Source organism: Schistocerca gregaria, chromosome 6 (genome assembly GCF_023897955.1).
Source record: "Schistocerca gregaria isolate iqSchGreg1 chromosome 6, iqSchGreg1.2, whole genome shotgun sequence".
Lineage (NCBI taxonomy): Eukaryota > Metazoa > Arthropoda > Insecta > Orthoptera > Acrididae > Schistocerca > Schistocerca gregaria.
In genome coordinates, this window is record NC_064925.1 from 376404007 (window position 1) to 376422601 (window position 18595).

Sequence of the window (18595 nt, forward strand, 5' to 3'; positions counted from 1 at the left end):
AAACGCGTTTTTCGTTGTGGCGAGATTTTTTCAGAAATTTCATTCTCCAACGTTCTCCCCCGAATGCGAAAATATTTTGGTGACACCCAAGTAGCGACGGTCTGTGGCCAAGCGGTTGCGAATATGATGTGAGCACTTCCCTACGAAACGTCTCAGTACTGGCGCGGGACGTCTAGCTAAGTCATACATTAGAGCGCTGATATTGCTCACAGCAGGACGTAATTGAAGACCTTCCTTGTATTTTTGGGGCCGGCCGGAGTGGCCGTGCGGTTCTAGGTGCTACAGTCTGGAACCGAGCGAACGCTACGGTCGCAGGTTCGAATCCTGCTCGGGCATGGATGTGTGTGATTTCCTTAGGTTAGTTAGGTTTAAGTAGTTCTAAGTCTATGGGACTGATGACCTCAGATGTTAAGACCCATAGTGTTTAGAGCCATTTGAACCATTTTTGAACACCCAAATACACAGGTAAGAATGATCATTGTATTAAAATAAGAGAGATCTGAGCTCGCACGGAAAGATTTAAATTTTCGTTTTTCCCACGCGCTGTTTGAGAGTGCAGTGGTAGAGAAATGGATTGTGAAAATGGCTCGTCGAACCCTCTGCCAGGCACTTAAGTGTGAATTGCACAGCAGTCACGTAGATGTAGACTGCTGAGTTCCTGACGAGTACCAGCGGTTCCGGTCTGGTGCGGACCCCAGCTGAGGAAGGGGACACGGCACGGCACTTCAGCCTGGTTCGCAGTGCCGGACGGAGGAGAGGACCTCAGCCACATCCGGTAGGTGACGTTCCTTGTGCCGGAAACGTGAAGACTGGCGTGAGCACCTGCCAGAGCGAACGAGGCCGCGCCTTACCGGTGCAGAGGGTGCTGGAGCGCTGGAGGCGGCGACCGGCGGCCTGCCCTTGATAGTGTTGTCTCACTCAATGCTTTACGTTCATGTCTTACCGCTACTGGTTCCCTCATTTGACTATACATGACATCTGTTTGTAGTTTCATAGCTCTTGTTTTTGTCAGTTTTATTCTCTTTTTCTGTAAAATGAAGAAATCGCGCAACAGTTGCCGAATCAACAATCTTTTATTGCATATAGGACCGTTTTCCAAACACTTAAAGTTTCATCATCTGGTGTAAACTCTAATAATGAAAATTTCGAAGGGGCTCCGCAGGTTTTTTTTATATCAGATAAGGAACTACGCAGATAAAATAGCTAAAATGAAATAGTAGATAGAAGGGAACCTTACTTACAAATAAAATCACCTAAATAGCCTGAGGTCATCCTCATCCCAGTTCCGTGTTAGAAGAGTAAAATCCGAAAGAACCGTCATCACGACCGGACACCGAAAGTCATCAGAATAAAAAGATGTAATAAAGGCAGGAAGAGAAAACACATCGCATTACTGGCGTGAGTTCCATAGAAACCGTTCCCCTTTGCCTCCTGGCCGTCAACACCACCAGGACAGCTGTCTGACGACGAAGACTAGCTAGCCGTGGACGTGGGGGACGCAAACGACAACCAGCCTAGGCGGGGTATGAAACAGACTGGTAAACCATTTGAGCCGGAAAAGAGACAAGTAACAGCATAAAGGAGACGGAACCACCACAACATTAGGAGGGAAGATGGCATGTACATCTGAAAACAAGTAAAGCTATTACATTACATGCACACCTTAACTTGAATGAATAATGTCATAGTTAACGGAAATATTTTTGTGACACAGGTCAGTGCATTCATTAATTGCATCAAGAGGATGGGAATGGAGACGCCTTAAGATTTAAACATCTTCCAGAACACTGGGTATCCGATTTTTCTCTACACTGTGTAAAACAGTTGAGTTATCGCTAACTTGCTGCAGCTGACGATGGCTGTCAATCAAACGCATTCTCAAAGCTGACCTGGAATTGGTCAGTTCTATGCATTTAAAATTCCTGCCTATACAGTCAATGTATCTGTTCTTAGACATCCGGGTTGTATCGCTTTCAATACGATACAGACCAGCATTGCTCTCTGCTTCCCGTGTTTCTTCCTTCTCAAATGGTTCAAATGGCTCTGAGCACTACGGGATTTAACAGTTGAGGTCATCAGTCCCCCAGAACTTAGAACTATTTAAACCTAACTAACCTAAGGACATCACACACATCCATGCCCGAGTCAGGATTCGAACCTGCGACCGTAGCGGTCGCGCGGTTCCAGACTGAAGCGCCTAGAACCGCTCGTTCACCACGGCCGGCCTTCCTTCTCAGGATCGCTTTTTTTCCACTGATATTTCTTTTCGGTCCCCCCTTCGGAGGTTCGAGTCCTCCGTCGCGCATGGGTGTGTGTGTGTGTGTGTGTGTGTATGTGTGTGTGTGTGGGTTGTCCTTAGCGTAAGTTAGTTTAAGTTAGATTAAGTAGTGTGTCAGTTTAGGGACCGATGACCACAGCAGTTTGGTCCCATAGAAGCTTACCAAAAATTTCCAAAAATTAAAGAGTGTAATGGATTTCAGGGCTGCATGCTTAACTATTTATAATGGAAGGAAACGATTCTATTTCTTCAGGTTGATATTATTAATAATACTAATAATTGGAAACACGGCGTGCAGTGGCTTTCAGAGTCAATATCAGTTATATAAACATCAACAAATGAATAAATAAATGGTAAGAAATCTACCTCAGTAGTAATGGAAGTCACCAAAGCTACACAGCAAACAGAAACCGTGAGAGAATGTTAAACTTCATATCGTTCAAAGAATACGTCGAGATCAAATATGATTAAAGATGATTTAACAAAAGCAGCCTCTCATGGCGTACCCTTCAAAACTGTTAAACTGATGTCACTGCACGCTAAAGCCGCTCTATAGGGATGAGCAACGCACAGGAAGCAGTAAAGATTTAAGCTGACGACTGACAGCGACCAAACGAATCCTCCGGCATGGCATAACTGGAGGGTATATAACATGTATATGTTCATAATCCGAGCAAGATTCAGTAGTATATGATTTCTATGTTATTCCACCGAAAAGCCACAAGAAGTTATCACTACTGCGAATGTGCGGCGTAACGACAGAGGATACAGTAACTTTATTGTCCATACCTTCTCATGAATGAGACTTGTTAACTGTCAAACAGAGATACTATAACAAGGGATTAAAAGTAATAAAGCACTACCAATCAATACGGAAGTCTTTCTTCAAAATTATAGATTAATAGCAAAAGTAACGACGACTTGATCAGAAAAGAGCATAGGCATTAAAATTTTGCATTTGTGGGGATCCACAGCCTCCAGATGGTTAATAAGTGCAAACATGGTGCGTATTAGATTGTAACACGGTGTTTATTTAATCGTACGATTAGCTAAATTCGACTAATTTTATATCGGAATTTGTATAGTGACAATAGTCTAGCTGTTATACTGTGTACCCAATGGCGGCTCCTAAATTTTTTGCTGCAAGTATCATGTGTTTGTTGCCCCTCCCCACATTTTATAATTGTTGACACCTTTTTATTTTTAACAAATAGTGTGTATTAACTCATCTTTTTACTTGATGTGCGTCTTGCAATAATTTATGCCTGTTCTCTTCTTAATACTGCTTTTCATTACCATATATCTTTCCTCATAGAATGTGACGCGATTCCTTGTATTTGGTCATTATTAGAGGCATATATATGATTCTAAGAACTTAGTTTTGGAATCCCTACTTATTCATTAATGTACGATGTAGTGAAAGTTGAATACATATTGTAACACACTGATCTTCTTTTAGGAGTATGATATTGATTTTCACAAATTTTATATTTTGGTGTTTCGCTTACCTTAATGGCCACATAATCCTTCCTGTGTTGAAGAATTCTTTCTCCTCTTTTATAGTTATTTCCAACGTTATTTCTCTTCATACACTGTAAGTCATGAAGGACTTGTTCCCACCACTGGTGATACATTTTATAACGTAGGTGACATTTGGTTGCCGTCCTTTCACGCATTGTATATTATTTATTCCTTAAAATAAAAAAATCTGTGGATTAACGTTCTGTTAAAATTGTCAGGTCTGGCTTCGACATGTCTAGAAATAGCTTTCAGACATTGATTACTTATAACATAAGGCAATTGTTATAATTGGCACACCAGGAATTGATGGAGTATTCTATTTCAATTATTTGTGGAATTTTGTACCTACCTCGTACATAATTTTCTTAATATCATGTTTAAAATAACATAGTTTGTTTGATGACATGCCATGTACTATATACAATATGTTATGTCCTTTTGTATGTTCTTAATGTATTCTTTGGTCGCTTATTCATTGTTATACATGACATCAACTAAGTCTGGCACACCAGCAATGTATGTAAATGCCTATGATATGTGCTGTCGAGAGTCTTAAAAGTTTTCGGATGAATATGTATCTATGACAACAAATTACCAGCTGCTGTCAGTTATCATGTTGTTGTACATAGAGCAAAGTTCAGAATACGATCCTCAAAGGAGTCACTGCAGTGTGGATCCTTTCGTGAAATGAGAGAATATGGCTACAAGAGTGATTTGAAAATGACAGATGTTACAAATGTAAATAAGAAATTTGTACAGTATGTTTTATCTTAATATGAGGTGTGTAAAGCGTTATTTATACACTGAAGGGCCAAAGAAACTGGTATAGGCATGTGTATTCAAATTCAGAGATATGCAAATAGGCAGAATACGGCGCCTCGTTAGCCAGTGCCTATATAAGACAACAAGTGCCTGGCGCAGTTGTTAGATCGGTTACGGCTGCTATAATGGCAGGTTAGCAAGACTTAAGTGAGTTTGAACGTGGTGTTATAGTCGGCGCACGAGCGATGGGACACAGCATCGCCGAGATACCGACGAAATGGGGATTTTCCCGTACGACCCTTTCACGACTGTACCGCGAATATCAGGAATCTGGTAAAATATCTAATCTGCAACATTATTGCTGCCGGAAAAAGATCCTGCAAGAACGGGATCAACGACTACTGAAGAGAATCGTTCAAGGTGACAAAGTGCAACCCTTCCGAAAATTTTTGCAAATTTCAGTGCTGGGTCAGCAAAAGTGTGAGCGAGCGAACCGTTGAGAGAAACAACATTGATATGGGCTTTCGGTGCCGAAGGGCCCACGCGTGTACCCTTGATGACTGCATACGCAAAGCTTCACGCCCCGCCTCGTCCCGTCAACACCTACATTGGACTGTTGATGACTGGAAATTTTTTGCCTGATCGGAAGACTCTCGTTTCAAGTTGTATCCAGCGGATGGACGTATACGAGTATGGAGACAGCAGTCTCATGAATCCATGGACCCTGCATGTCAGCAGTGGACTGTTCAAGTTGGTGGAGGCTCTGTAATGGTGTGGGGCGTGTGCACGTGGAGTGATATGAGACCCCTGATACATCTAGATACGATTCTGACTGGTGAAACGTACGTAAGCATCCTGTCTCATCACCTGCATCAATTCACGTCCATTGTGCATTCCGACAGACTTGGGCAATTCCAGCAGGACAATGCGATACCCCACACATCCAGAATTGTTACAGATCGGCTCCAGGAACACTTTTCTGTGTTTAAACATCTCCGCCGTCCACCAATTTCCTCAGATATGAATATTATTGAGCATATCTGGGATGTCCTGCAACGTACTCTTCAGAAGAGATCCCCTCCCGCTCTTACTCTTACGGATTTATGGACAGCCCTGTAGGATTCATGGTGTCAGTTCCCTCCAGCACTACTTCAGATATTAGTCGAGTCCCTGCCACTTCGTGTTGCGGCATTTCTGCGTTCTCGCGGGAGCCCTACACGTCATTAGGCAGGTGCACCAGTTTCTTTGGCTCTTCAGTGTATATGGAGATGTATGCGGACAATGTACTGATTTCATGTTGGTTTTACAGGTGGTTGACAACGACGCTTAGTCGAAATTAGCTAATCGCGCAATTAAATGAACATTGCATTACAGCCTACTACGAACCATGTTACCTGTTATTACAGTTAAACCCTTTAGCGATTTCTTTCGCAGGTGGAACTGTCCTCACCTCTAGACGAATCCTATCGTCTGCTCCACTGCAGCAATCAGAACGCTGCCACGGACGGGCTGCATTACGTAAGGGCACGTAAGAGCTGGAGCAGAGCGCCCCTGAAGGCCGTCTGAGTTCCGGCAGACGCGTGAGGACGGCGCTGCTGGGAACAGCTGACCTCTGTTTAGCAAGTGGAGCCGTCGTCGTTGCTGCCGGTGTCGGGTTGGGCCGGACGTGCCACGTGCGTGCGCTCGGATAAGCCGAGGGCCCCGCCGGTATGCGCGGAGCAGCAGCGGAGGCGGTATCACATACTGTGCCGATACTCTGGAAAGAAATACACTACTGGCCATTAAAATTTGCTACACCGCGGAGATAACGCGAAATTTAACCGACAGGAAGAAGGTGCTGTGATATGCAAATGTTTAGCTTTTCAGAGCATTTACACAAGCTTGGCGCCGGTGGCGACACCTACAACGTGCTGACATGAGGAAAGTTTCCAACCCATTTCTCATACACAAACAGCAGTTGACCGGCGTTGCCTAGTGAAACTTTGTTGTGATACCTCGTGTAAAGAGGAGAAATGCGTACCATCATGTTTCCGACTTCCATAAAGGTCGGATTGTAGCCTATCGCGATTGCAGTTTATCGTATCGAGACATTGCTGCTCGCGTAGGTCGAGACCCAGTGACTGTTAGCAGAATATGGAACCGGTGGGTTCAGAGGGGTCATACGGAACGCCGTGCTGGGTTCCACCGGCCTCGTATCACTGGCAGTCGAGATGACAGGCATCTTATGCGCATGGCTATAACGGATCGTGCAGCCACGTCTCGATCCCTGAGTCAACAGATGGGGACGTTTGCAAGGCAACAACCATCTGCACGAACAGTTCGACAACGTTTGCAGCAGCATGTACTATCAGCTACGAGACCACGGCCGCGGTTACCCTTGACGTTGCATGACAGACAGGAGCGCCTGCGATGTTGTACTCGACGACGAACCTTGGTGCAAGAATGACAAAACGTCATTTTTTCGGATGAATCCACGTAGTGTTTAGAGCATCATGGTGGTCGCATCCGTGTTTGGCGACATCGCGGTGAACGCACATTGGAAGCGTGTCTTCGTGATCGCCATACGGGCGATCACCCGGAGTGATGGTTACACGTCTCGGTCACCTCTTGTTCGCACTGATGGCACGTTGAACAGTGGACGCTACATTTCAGATGTATTACGACCCGTGGCACTACCCTTCATTTGCTCCCTGTAAAACCCTACATTTCAGCATGATAATGCATGACCGCATGTTACAGGTCCTGTACGGGCCTTTCTGGATACAGAAAATGTTCGACTGCTGCCTGGCCAGCACATTCTCTAGATCTCTCACCAATTGAAAACGTCTGGTCAAATGGTGGCCGAGCAACTGGCTCGTCACAATACGCCAGTCACTACTCTTGATGAGCTGTGGTATCGTGTTGAAGCTGCTTGGGCAGCTGTATCTGTACACGCCATCCAAGCTCTGTTTGACTCAATGCCCAGGCGTATCAAGGCCATTATTGCGCCAGAGGTGGCTGTTCTGGGTACTGATTTCTCAGGATCTATGCACCCAAATTGTGTGAAAATGTAATTACATGTCAGTTCTAGTATAATATATTTGTCAAATGAATACCCGTTTATCATCAGATTTTCTTCTTGGTATAGCCATTTTAATGGCCAGTAGTGTAAACACAATAAAGTAATGGTGCCAAACGCATCCAGTTGTATTGACAGGTCATAACACGCACACCTTAAAAACATAGTTTCACACTTATAGGCACTTTGTTTTAGAAAGCAAATTCATCGGATTACATACTCTCCTTTAGCTATAATACTGTTCTACAGCTGTGGAAAGGAACATACAGTGACGAAAAAAAATCGCAACACGAAAAAGCTGCGCTACATTAACGAAAGTTGGTAGCCGTGTTTCTACACCTGAAAGATGACGTCTGTTCAAATTACGCTTCTGCCACATATGAATTGCGTTAGTACCGCCACTATAAGGATGCAAATCAGTTTTTGCTTCAAATACAGGCTGTAACCGGTTGTCAGCATTAGTTACCTTTGAGTTTAGACGTGGTGAGTTGATGTTAGTCAACAATATACCTTTAAGGCGACAAAGACGCCTTTATCAACACTTCACTGAGTTTGGACGAGGTCGTGTAACAGGTCTGCGAGAAGCTGGATGTTCCTTCAGCAATACTGCGGAAAGACTTGGTAGGAATGTAACCACAGTACCTGACTGCTGACAGCGGTGGTCACGAGAATCTACGTTCGAAAGGAGACCGGGCTCCGGACGGCCACATGGTACTACCAAGAGGGAGGCCCTCGCGTTCTGCATATGGCTGTGGCGCATCGTACTGAATCTGCAGCTGCAATTTGAATAGTATTTGGCACCACAGCGACACAGCGCACAATTACAAATCGATTACTTCTAGGACACAGACGCGCTGTTGCGTGCACTCCACTGAGCCCAAACCACCGCCATTTGCAACTTCAGCGGCGTCAAGCGAGAGTTCACTGGACGGGAGGGTGGAGGTCTGTTGTTCGTTTCTGCCTCGGTGCCAGTGATGGCCGTATGTTGGTTAGGAGGCCAGTTAAGGACCCGCAACCAACCTGTCTGCGTGCCGGGCACACTGGACCTACACCTGGAGTTCCTGTCTGCGACACGATTTCGTGTGACAGCGGGAACACTCTCGTGCTTATCCCACGCGCTCTGGCTGCAAATATGCACGTTAATTTGGTGATTCAACCTGTTGTGCTCCCATTCATGAACAGCATTCCAGGGCGTGTTTTCCAACAGCATAACGCTCGTTCAAATACTGCTGGTGTAGCCCAACATGCTCTTCTGAGTGTCGACATGTTGTCTTGGCCTGCTCGGTCACCAGATCTGTCTCCAATCGAGCAGATATCGTATATTATCAGACGACAACTCCAGCGTTATCCACAAACAGCATTAACCGTCTCTGTATTGACAGAGTACAAATGGCACGGAACTCCATTCCACAAACTGACATCCCTCACCTGTATGACACAATGCAAGCACGTTCGCATTTTACATTTGCAATGGCTTATCCCGTACAATATTAATCACTTTATTATGTTACCTATTCCCTAAATTTCCTTACTCCACATTAATTATGTTTTGATGTTGCGATTTTTTTCCGTCAGTGTACTTGGGGTGTCGGGCGTTAGACGTTATCATTGAATATAGTACTCCATGTTAATTGGTTGAAATATGTTGCCAGTAAAGCTTATATGGAGAAAATAGCGTACGTCTTACCACAAAACACGCATGCCCTGTGGAACAGGTCCATTGAACATGTGACGCACTGTAGTTCAGGAGACTAGACAATGAGCACGGGCAGCATTCAGGTGGAAAAGAACACCTCACTGACGTCGTAGAAACGATCACGGAATTGGCTGTAGATGTAGATTAGAATAGATGTATTTCACGATCCATAGTGAAGAGATACTCAAGGAGGAAGAACATGTCAGAAATAGGGATATATAACACATATTTACAAAGACAAAAAAATATGCTGATATTCCTTCCACAGATCCCAAGTGAAATGGTCCTCTTGGATATCGAATAGGTCAAAAAAATCTTAAACATATGATCATTCAAAAATTAGTAAGAATTTATCACACAACATATAAATGTAAAACACCCTGAGGTGCATATTATAATTCTTAGACTACTGTAGCCATGCATCATCAAAGAAAAAAACTTGAAAACACTTATTTACATTAGTCACATTATTTCACCAAAAGTCAGATATTACATAATACTGGCATTATTTGATACTACTAATAACGTATACACTTTGGAGTAGAAGGATACATAGAGGTATGTTCCGTCTTTGCAACTAAATGAAAGGCAGTTAATTTTTTGCCACACGCATTTCGCTTCTTTTATTTATGAAGCACCTTCAGTGGCCTGTAATACCTGTTTGTTTATATATAATTATAAATACATTGCTATGTTTTCTCATGTTTTTCTCTTGTTTCTCAGATCAGAAACAATTTTTTTAGCATAATATTCGCGACGTTAAATTGTAAGTAGGCTGTGTAGGTTTTTATATTGGTAACGCCACGTAGCGCTCTGTATGAAAATCACTGGCTGTGCTGTGTGCAGTCTGTGGCTGGTTGACATTGTTGTTGGAATATTCGCCATTGTAGTGGGCAGTTGGCTGTTAACAGCGCGTAGCGTTGCGCAGTTGGAGGTGAGCCGCCAGCAGTGGTAGATGTGGGGAAGTGAGATGGCGGATTTTTGAGAGCGGATGATCTGAACGTGTGTCCATCAGAAACAGTACATTTGTAAGAATGGATGTCATGAACTGCTATATATATTATGACTTTTGAACACTATTATGGTAAATACATTGTTTGTTCTCTATTAAAATCTTTCTTTCGCTAACTATGCCTATCAGTAGTTAGTGCCTGTAGTAGTTTGAATCTTTTATTTAGCTGGCAGTAGTGGCGCTCGCTGTATTGCAGTAGTTCGAGTAACGAAGATTTTTGTGACGTAAGTGATTTGTGAAAGGTATAGGTTAATGTTAGTCAGGGCCATTCTCTTGTAGGGATTATTGAAAGTCAGATTGCGTTGCGCTAAAAAACATTGTGTGTCAGTTTAGTGTTGATCAGAATACGTAAAGAGCGAAATGTCTGAGTACATTCAGTTTTACTCAGCTGTTTGAAAATAAAATAATGTAAGAGATTTATCAGCACAGTAATTCAATAATTTTTCTAAGGGGACGTTTCAATATTAACGTTTGATGTCACGACTTGCATTGTTCCTTGTCCATGTTTGTGAGCCTAGAGATGTGTGCATTCGGTCTTCATACTCCAGCTGGCCGATTTCCAGCGTTTTCCTCGCCCACATTTATTACATTATTTCACCTTCACTTCTCATTGTGTGATTAACATGCGTGTGTGTTTACAGTATGTAGTGTTGCCAACTGTCACTATGTTGTTATCTTTCGTCTTTTGTTTGTGTTTGATGTGTGTGGTTTGATATTTTTCATTTGTTTTGTGTGTGTGTGTGTGTGTGTGTGTGTGTGTGTGTGTGTGTGTGTGTATTTTATTCTGTGTGAATGTGTCATTTCCTGTGAGAGTGATTTCTTTTAAAAATGCGAATGTGTTACTCTTTATGTTAATGGACAGTCGTGTGTGTGTGTGTGTGTGTGTGTGTGTGTGTGTGTGTGTGTGTGTGTGTGTGAAGGAGAGAGAGAGAGAGAGAGAGAGAGAGAGAGAGAGAGAGAGAGATGGTTCAAATGGCTCTGAGCACTATGGGACTTTAACATCTTAGGTCATCAGTCCCCTAGAACTTAGAACAACTTAAACCTAACTAACCTAAGGACATCACACAACACCCAGCCATCACGAAGCAGAGAAAATCCCTGACCCTGCCGGAAATCGAACTCGGGAACCTGGGCGTGGGAAGCGAGAACGCTACCGCACGACCACGGGATGAGAGAGAGAGAGAGAAAGAGAAAGAGAGAGAGAGAGAGAGAGAGAGAGAGAGAGGAGAGAGGGGGAGGAAGATAATTTTTCACATTTATGTTTGTTATTGTTTTAGTGGCCGACATGATCAGCATGTTACTGCTTACGTTGATTTCATCATTAATTTACTTTCGTTTGCATGGTAGGGACTCTTTGTTTATGAAAGTTTTCCTGCCAAATCAGTTTTTGTTACAATTTATCACTTTAATTATTTTCATGTCTTGTTATGTCATGTTTCATGTTTTATCAGGAGTTCAGCAAAGGTAGAATGGCTATTTTCATACTTCCAGCTTCTTATATGTTCTTTAGATGTAGTTTTGAAATTCCTGTCTAGCATCTCCAGATATCCTGACTCATCTTCTTGGCATTCTAAATGGTATATAGTTGCACTTTGGTATTTATCTTGCTTGTGTATTTTTGTTTGTAAATGTGACTGAAGCGTGTTTCTTATTCTGTAAGTAATGTGTAACCTCTGTTTCTTTACCACTCTGTGTGTTGATTTGTGTTTGTATGTTAATGTGTGTCATTTCTTTCTGTTATTCATGTCATGAGTGTTACTGTTTTCTGTTTCTGTGTGTACAGCAGTTTGTGTAGAATTCTGTGGTGTGGTGTTTGTTTTCACTTTTCTTTAACATGGGTCACTAATTTTTGACGACGTTCCATGTAGCAAATATAATTCTATTTATGGCTGTTGGCTTTGTGAAGATTTCAAGTACGTGCTTATTGCTGTCTGTCTTTATTGTTATATCCAAGAAATTTATTTGCTTTTGTGTTTCTTTTTCCATAGCGAATTGAAAATTATTAAGTGTACTGTTTATGCCTGTATGAAGTTCATCTGTTTTCTCAGTTGATTCATACACCATAGAGATTATGTCATGTACATATCTGTATCAGTAAACAATTTTGTATTCTTTTTTTGTTATGACTGTACTGAGGCTGTGCTTCCCCAGTTGTTGATGAACATGTTTGCCAATGCTCCTGATACTGAGGATCCCATTGGAAGGCCATCTTTCTGTAAGCAAAATTCCTTTTCAAACAGAAAGTAATTTTTGGATGTGATTGCATTAGAGGGTTTGATAATTTCATTAACATACTAATACAAAGCAACACACAGAATGGCAGGTATACTAAAGAAACAGAGATTACACATTTTTACAGGACAAGAAAAACACTCCAGTCATGTCTACAAACAAGAATAGACGAACAACATAAATAACAATCAGAATATCTGGGAATGACAGTCAGGAATTTCAAAACTAGGTATAAAGAATATATAAGAAGCTGGAAGTATCGAAACAGCCACTCTTCCTTTGCTGAACACCTGATAAAACGTGGGCATGAACGACCCAATATGGAACAAAACATGAAAAGTACTATAGTGACCAACTGCAACGAAAACTCCTGATAGAGGAAAAATGGCTCTGAGCACTATGGGACTTAACTTATGAGGTCATTCGAACCTGCGACCGTAACGGTCGCGCGGTTCCAGACTGTAGCACCTAGAACCGCTCGGCCACCTCGGCCGGCATTAAAGGAAAATTTTCACGTACAAAGAGCCCTTGGAATGAAAAAGAAAGTAATTAATGATTAAATCAACATAAATAGTAACCCACTGATAATGTTGAAACTAAGTCTTTAATTATTTATATTATACACTGACCTTCCGAATTTTCCCTGACATAAACAACTTAGACTTTACCTATTCATTTATATGCACAATATACAATCCCAACCCAATCTGACTGCTATACATTGACAACATGATTTACAATAATTAACACAAAAGTATTGCCCTGAATTGCAAAAAATCCTAGCAATAATACAAATCCAAAAAATATGAAATTAAAGAAATATGAACTTATCTTCAACTCTGTTAATTGGCTAAACTCATTTCAATCACAAGCCCCGATAGTGGAAATTCGCATTTTTTAATATAAATCACTTACTTCACTGAAAATCTTCATAACACGAACTACAGCAATTACAGCAAGTAGTAACAATGGCCAGCTAAATGAAAAGATTGTAACTACTATAGACTCTAACTACTAGGAGGCATATGGTTAGCAAAAGAAAGATTTTGTTGTAGAGCAAACAATGTATTTAGAAAATTTTATCTTATTCTTATATAGTTGTCAATAATTCCACTGCCCAAAATATAATGTCCATACGCTTCCCTGTCCACTCGCTAACTGCTATACCATCCAACCACAGAATCTCTTGCCGAGGTTGCAGAGCGTTGTCAGCGATATTAACACAACCTACGAGTATTGCGCTGCCAACATGCAAACAGGCTACCTACAAAGTTAGCCACGAAAACAGTAACAAACAGAAATATGGAACACAATCAGAATAAATAATTGATGAATCTTTCTCCCTCCTCTCTCTCTCTCCCCACATATACCCAATTACCCACTCACATAAAGAACAACACACTCATACGTCAAAAAAAAAAAAGCACCGTCACAAGTAAGGATACATTAATACAGAACGAAGTAGACACACCACACACACACACACACACATACACACACACGCATAACAAAAAAAATTACAAATATCAAACCAAACACACAATACAAACAAAAGACGAAAGATAAACGTGCAGCGACAGTTGGTAACACTACACAGTGTGAACACACACAGATATGTTGATAACACAATGAGAAGTGCCAGTGAACTGTTGTAATAAATACGGATGAGAAAAACCCCGAAAATCGGCCAGTTGAAGTATGGGGACCGAATGAAAACTTCTCTAAGACCACAGACATGGACTAGCTACATTGGAAATTGTAAGTAACATAAAACGATAATTTAATCTCACGATAATTATGCTACAAAAGTTGTTCCTAATCTGAAAAAAAGAAAGAAAAACATAAGAGAAAGTAACAGTGACATATCTGTAACTAATACATAATGCATATATTAAAGATACAAAGACAAACATATATTACAGGCCACTGAAGATAATTCATAAATGAAAGAAGCGAAAGGCGTAAGGAAAAAAAGACTGCTTTTCATTGTTCTGAACAAAATACTGCTTAATTAACTATTTTGCAACAGGGTATTTAATTCAAGTCATCATCTGATGTATTTAAAAATATAGTACTGTGTCAGCATATTGCTATTAATGGGACGTTAATTTATAAATTTATGTTTTTTTTAATGTTATAGAAGATAGTTCAAGTATGGAACTGAAGCTACTGCAACAGTTAACCGAGCGCAGTAGTTAACACACCGGACTCGCATTCGGAAGGACGACGGTTCAAACCTATGTCCGGCCATCCTGATTGGTTTTCCGTGCTTTCCCTGAATCGATTAAGGCATGTACCAGTATGGTGCCTTCTAAAGGGTATGGCCACTTTCCTTCTCCATCCTTCTCTAATCCGAGCTTGTGGTCCGTCTGTAATGACCTCTTTGTCGACGGACGATAACACTAATCTCCTCCTTCTGCCTCCTCCTGCATCAGTTAACTAACTTCTGCTATTCTGAAAGACCCTGTAGAATTTCATCCCGATTCAATTACTGCAAATGGCTTTAACTGATATTTAATTAAAGCGATCGGCAAAACCCACGCGCGTGGCAAGGCCCGCGACCAGCAAGCGATCACAGAGACAACAGATGGTAAACTTCCCAGAGAGGTAACGCGTGCCGTAGGTTTCAGGGCCACCGAGTCGAATCTTAACAGCTACCTTATCGGCAATGCATATCGCTACACGACACACTCCTTGCGCACAGAACGAGTGCATATTTGTGACGAATACAGACCATTTGATCACAAGTGTCCACACAGCTATCAGTGGACATTAATATGCTGTGTGTCCACCCATCGCGTTTATGGCGGCTTGAACACTGCTAGGAATACTTTTCATGAGCTGTTTGAATTTCTATGGAGGAATTTCTGCCCGCTCTTTCTCAGATGGACGAAAACCATGGACAGTAGCGATGTTGGACACTGGGATCGCTAGTGAAGTCGACATTCTAGCTCACTCCAAAAGAGTTCCGTTGGGTTCAAGTCGTGACAGTAGACAGGCCAGTCCGTTCCTGGAATGCTATTGTCCACAGACCACTAGCTCATAGATGCTGCTTGATGGCAGGGGGCATTTTCATGCTGATCATCGTCTTTGAGTTGTTGTTCTACAGGAGGTGGTACAGTGAAATGTGTTCATGATCCTTCGCATGTAGCGTTCTCTTAAAGGGCGATAAGGCGACAACACACTCTTCCACCAGGGTGTAACGATTCATAATTCAAATCACTCGTTTCCAGTCATCGCCGGTCGAGTGTCAAGGGTCATTTACATCATCTACATCTACATAGCTACTCTGCAAACCACACGTAAGTGTCTAGCAGAATTTTCATCAACCACCTTCACAATAATTTTCTATTATTCCACTCTCGGACAGCGCATGGTAAAAAAGGAACACCTAGATCATTCCGTGCGAGCTCTGATTTCCCTTATTGTATAATGATGATCGTTTTTCCCGGTCTTTATCGGCTTCAACAAAAGTACTGCGCATTCGGAGGAGAAAGTTGGTGACTGAAATTTCGTGAGTAGATCCACCCGCAATGAAAAACGCCTTTGTTTTAATGATGTCCACCCCAAATCCTGTATCATATCCGTGACACTCTCTCCTCCTTCTCTATAATATAAAACGCGCTGCCCTTCTTTGAACTTTCTCGATGTACTCCGTTAATCCTATCTGGTAAGGACCCCACCCCGCGTCATAGTCCTCTAAGAGAGAAGGACAAGCGTAGTGTAGGCAGCCTCTGTAGTAGGTCTGTTGCATGCATCTTGTGTAAGTATTCTGCCAATAAAATGCAGTCTTTGTTTCTCCTTCCGCACAAAATTTTCTCTGTGTTTTCTCCTATTTAAACTGTTCATAACTGTAATTCCTAGGCGTTTAGGTGGAGTTACGGCTTTTAAATTTGATTGATTTATGTGTGATCCAAGTTTAACGAATTACTTTTAGCATTTTTCATTGTTTAGGATCAACAGACAATTTTCGTACCACACACATATCTTATCTAAATCGATCTGCAAACAACCTAAGACGTCTCCTCAGATTGTCTCCTAAATCGTTTATAAAGGTAAGGAACAGCAGAGGGTCTATAACACTACCTTGGAGAACGCCAGATATCACTTCTGTTTTACTCGACGACTTACCGCCAGCTACTACGAACTGCGACCTCTCTGACAGCAAATTACGAATCCAGTAGCATAACTGAGACGATATTCCATAAGCACGCAATCTGATTACAAACCCTTTGTGGGGTAAAGTGTCAAAAGTCTTCAGTAATTCTAAAAATACGAAATCAATTTGAAATATCTTGTTGAGATAGCGCTCAACACTTCGTGTGAGTAAAAAACTTTCCATTGACTACGGAAACCTGCGGCTCATGAAGAGTTGCTTGACTAAAGCACTTCATTCCTTTCATCTTCCTCCTACGCACCTGTTGGACTGCTGGCATCATTTTGTAACTGACGAGTGATTCTTTCCGCTGATTTCGCTTTTTTTTCTTTTTTTTTACAAGCGCCTCCCGTAATACCATAACGTCCCTGTCCGTCAATACATGAGATTTTCCTGGTCTTGTTTAAATTATGTGCCCCTTCGGGAGTCAGACCGGGAAGCTGGAGAGATCTGGAATCATTGAATAAGAGCCTCTGACCGTTCTTTCCACTAACCTGTCGTCTTCTAAAGCTGTGTCCCACGTGCAGGAGACAACTCGTCTGTCGTGAGATCTTCTTCTTCGGCAGAGGCTGCTACGCCGTCATTTCGAACCTGTGATTGTGCTTTTTTGCGGGATGCCAATTGCCCAGGTTAGTCTCTGTACCTACAGAGGGCAATATCTGTAGTACTGACAATGGTAGCAGTCGACACTTCTCATTAATTTATCCTGTTTGGTTATTATGCAAATACTCACACACTCGACATGTCTTTCTTAACTGTATGGTAACATGCCATCCAACTTCCGAAATATGATGCATATGTCCGGCTCTCGTGTATGCACTAGACAGTGAGTATTGCATATTCACAATTAAGTTACGCCCGGTATAGAGGACAACATGTCCGGCTCTGAAGAATACCCGAAACAGAGGGACTAGTACATACTGACGTCTAAGTAACGCACTATAGTGAGAAACGTGCCCGACCCTCCAGAACTCGTGAAACAGAGTGAGTAGCGCAACCGAAGTACGTCGTCTTCCAGGCGCGCCAAAGCAATCCGAAGGTGTCCGAAGCACTTCGGTTGCAATATAGTTACTCTTATGTTTCTCAAAACTATTGAAGTTTAATAAACAAAAACAACAGACGTATGGGGTAACCATGTGAGATTGCCACACTAAAATCAGGGTTAAATACAAGTATATAAATAATTAATAAGAGAAGTTAGGCGTTTTGGTGCCTAGCACGCAAACGTGCCGACCAATCAGAAGTAAGTTCAGTACAATTGGCGGACTCTCCTACGGGACAGGTACATACTGTACCATCTGTCGCTTGTACCTCACTACACTTTTGTACCATATGCTACTTCACGTGTATCAAGCTGCATCAGGGCGAGCTTCTAGCAAAACAAAACACTGGTGGCCACATCCAGGAATATCACACTTGGCTTAGCTGTGGTCGTTCTTTCGCGTTCCCACCTCAGTGCCATATCATAACAGTCGACTACGGCAGCTGCAAAGGGCTAAAATGTCCCTGATGGAATTGTTACTCAGATGACATCCAATGACTAGTCCACGTTCCAAGTCACCGAGCTCTCTTGGTCGACCGAAGCAGCTGCTAAGGCTTCTCTGCTGTCAACATACGAGGCGTGTTTTTTAAGTAAGATCCGTTTGAACATAAGTACACGACGAAAGGTTATTTCAAAAAAGTAAATTTATTTTCAGAAAGTACATACTTCACTCTATTTTTCGACATAGTTGGCAAGTTTGTTCAAACATGTATCATACCTGCCAACCAACTTTAAAATACCCTCGTCATAAAAACTTGCGCCTGCTCCGATAACCAAGAGTTCACTGCCGCTTTCACGTCGTCGTTATCATTGTAACGCTTGGCGCTGAGGTGTTGTT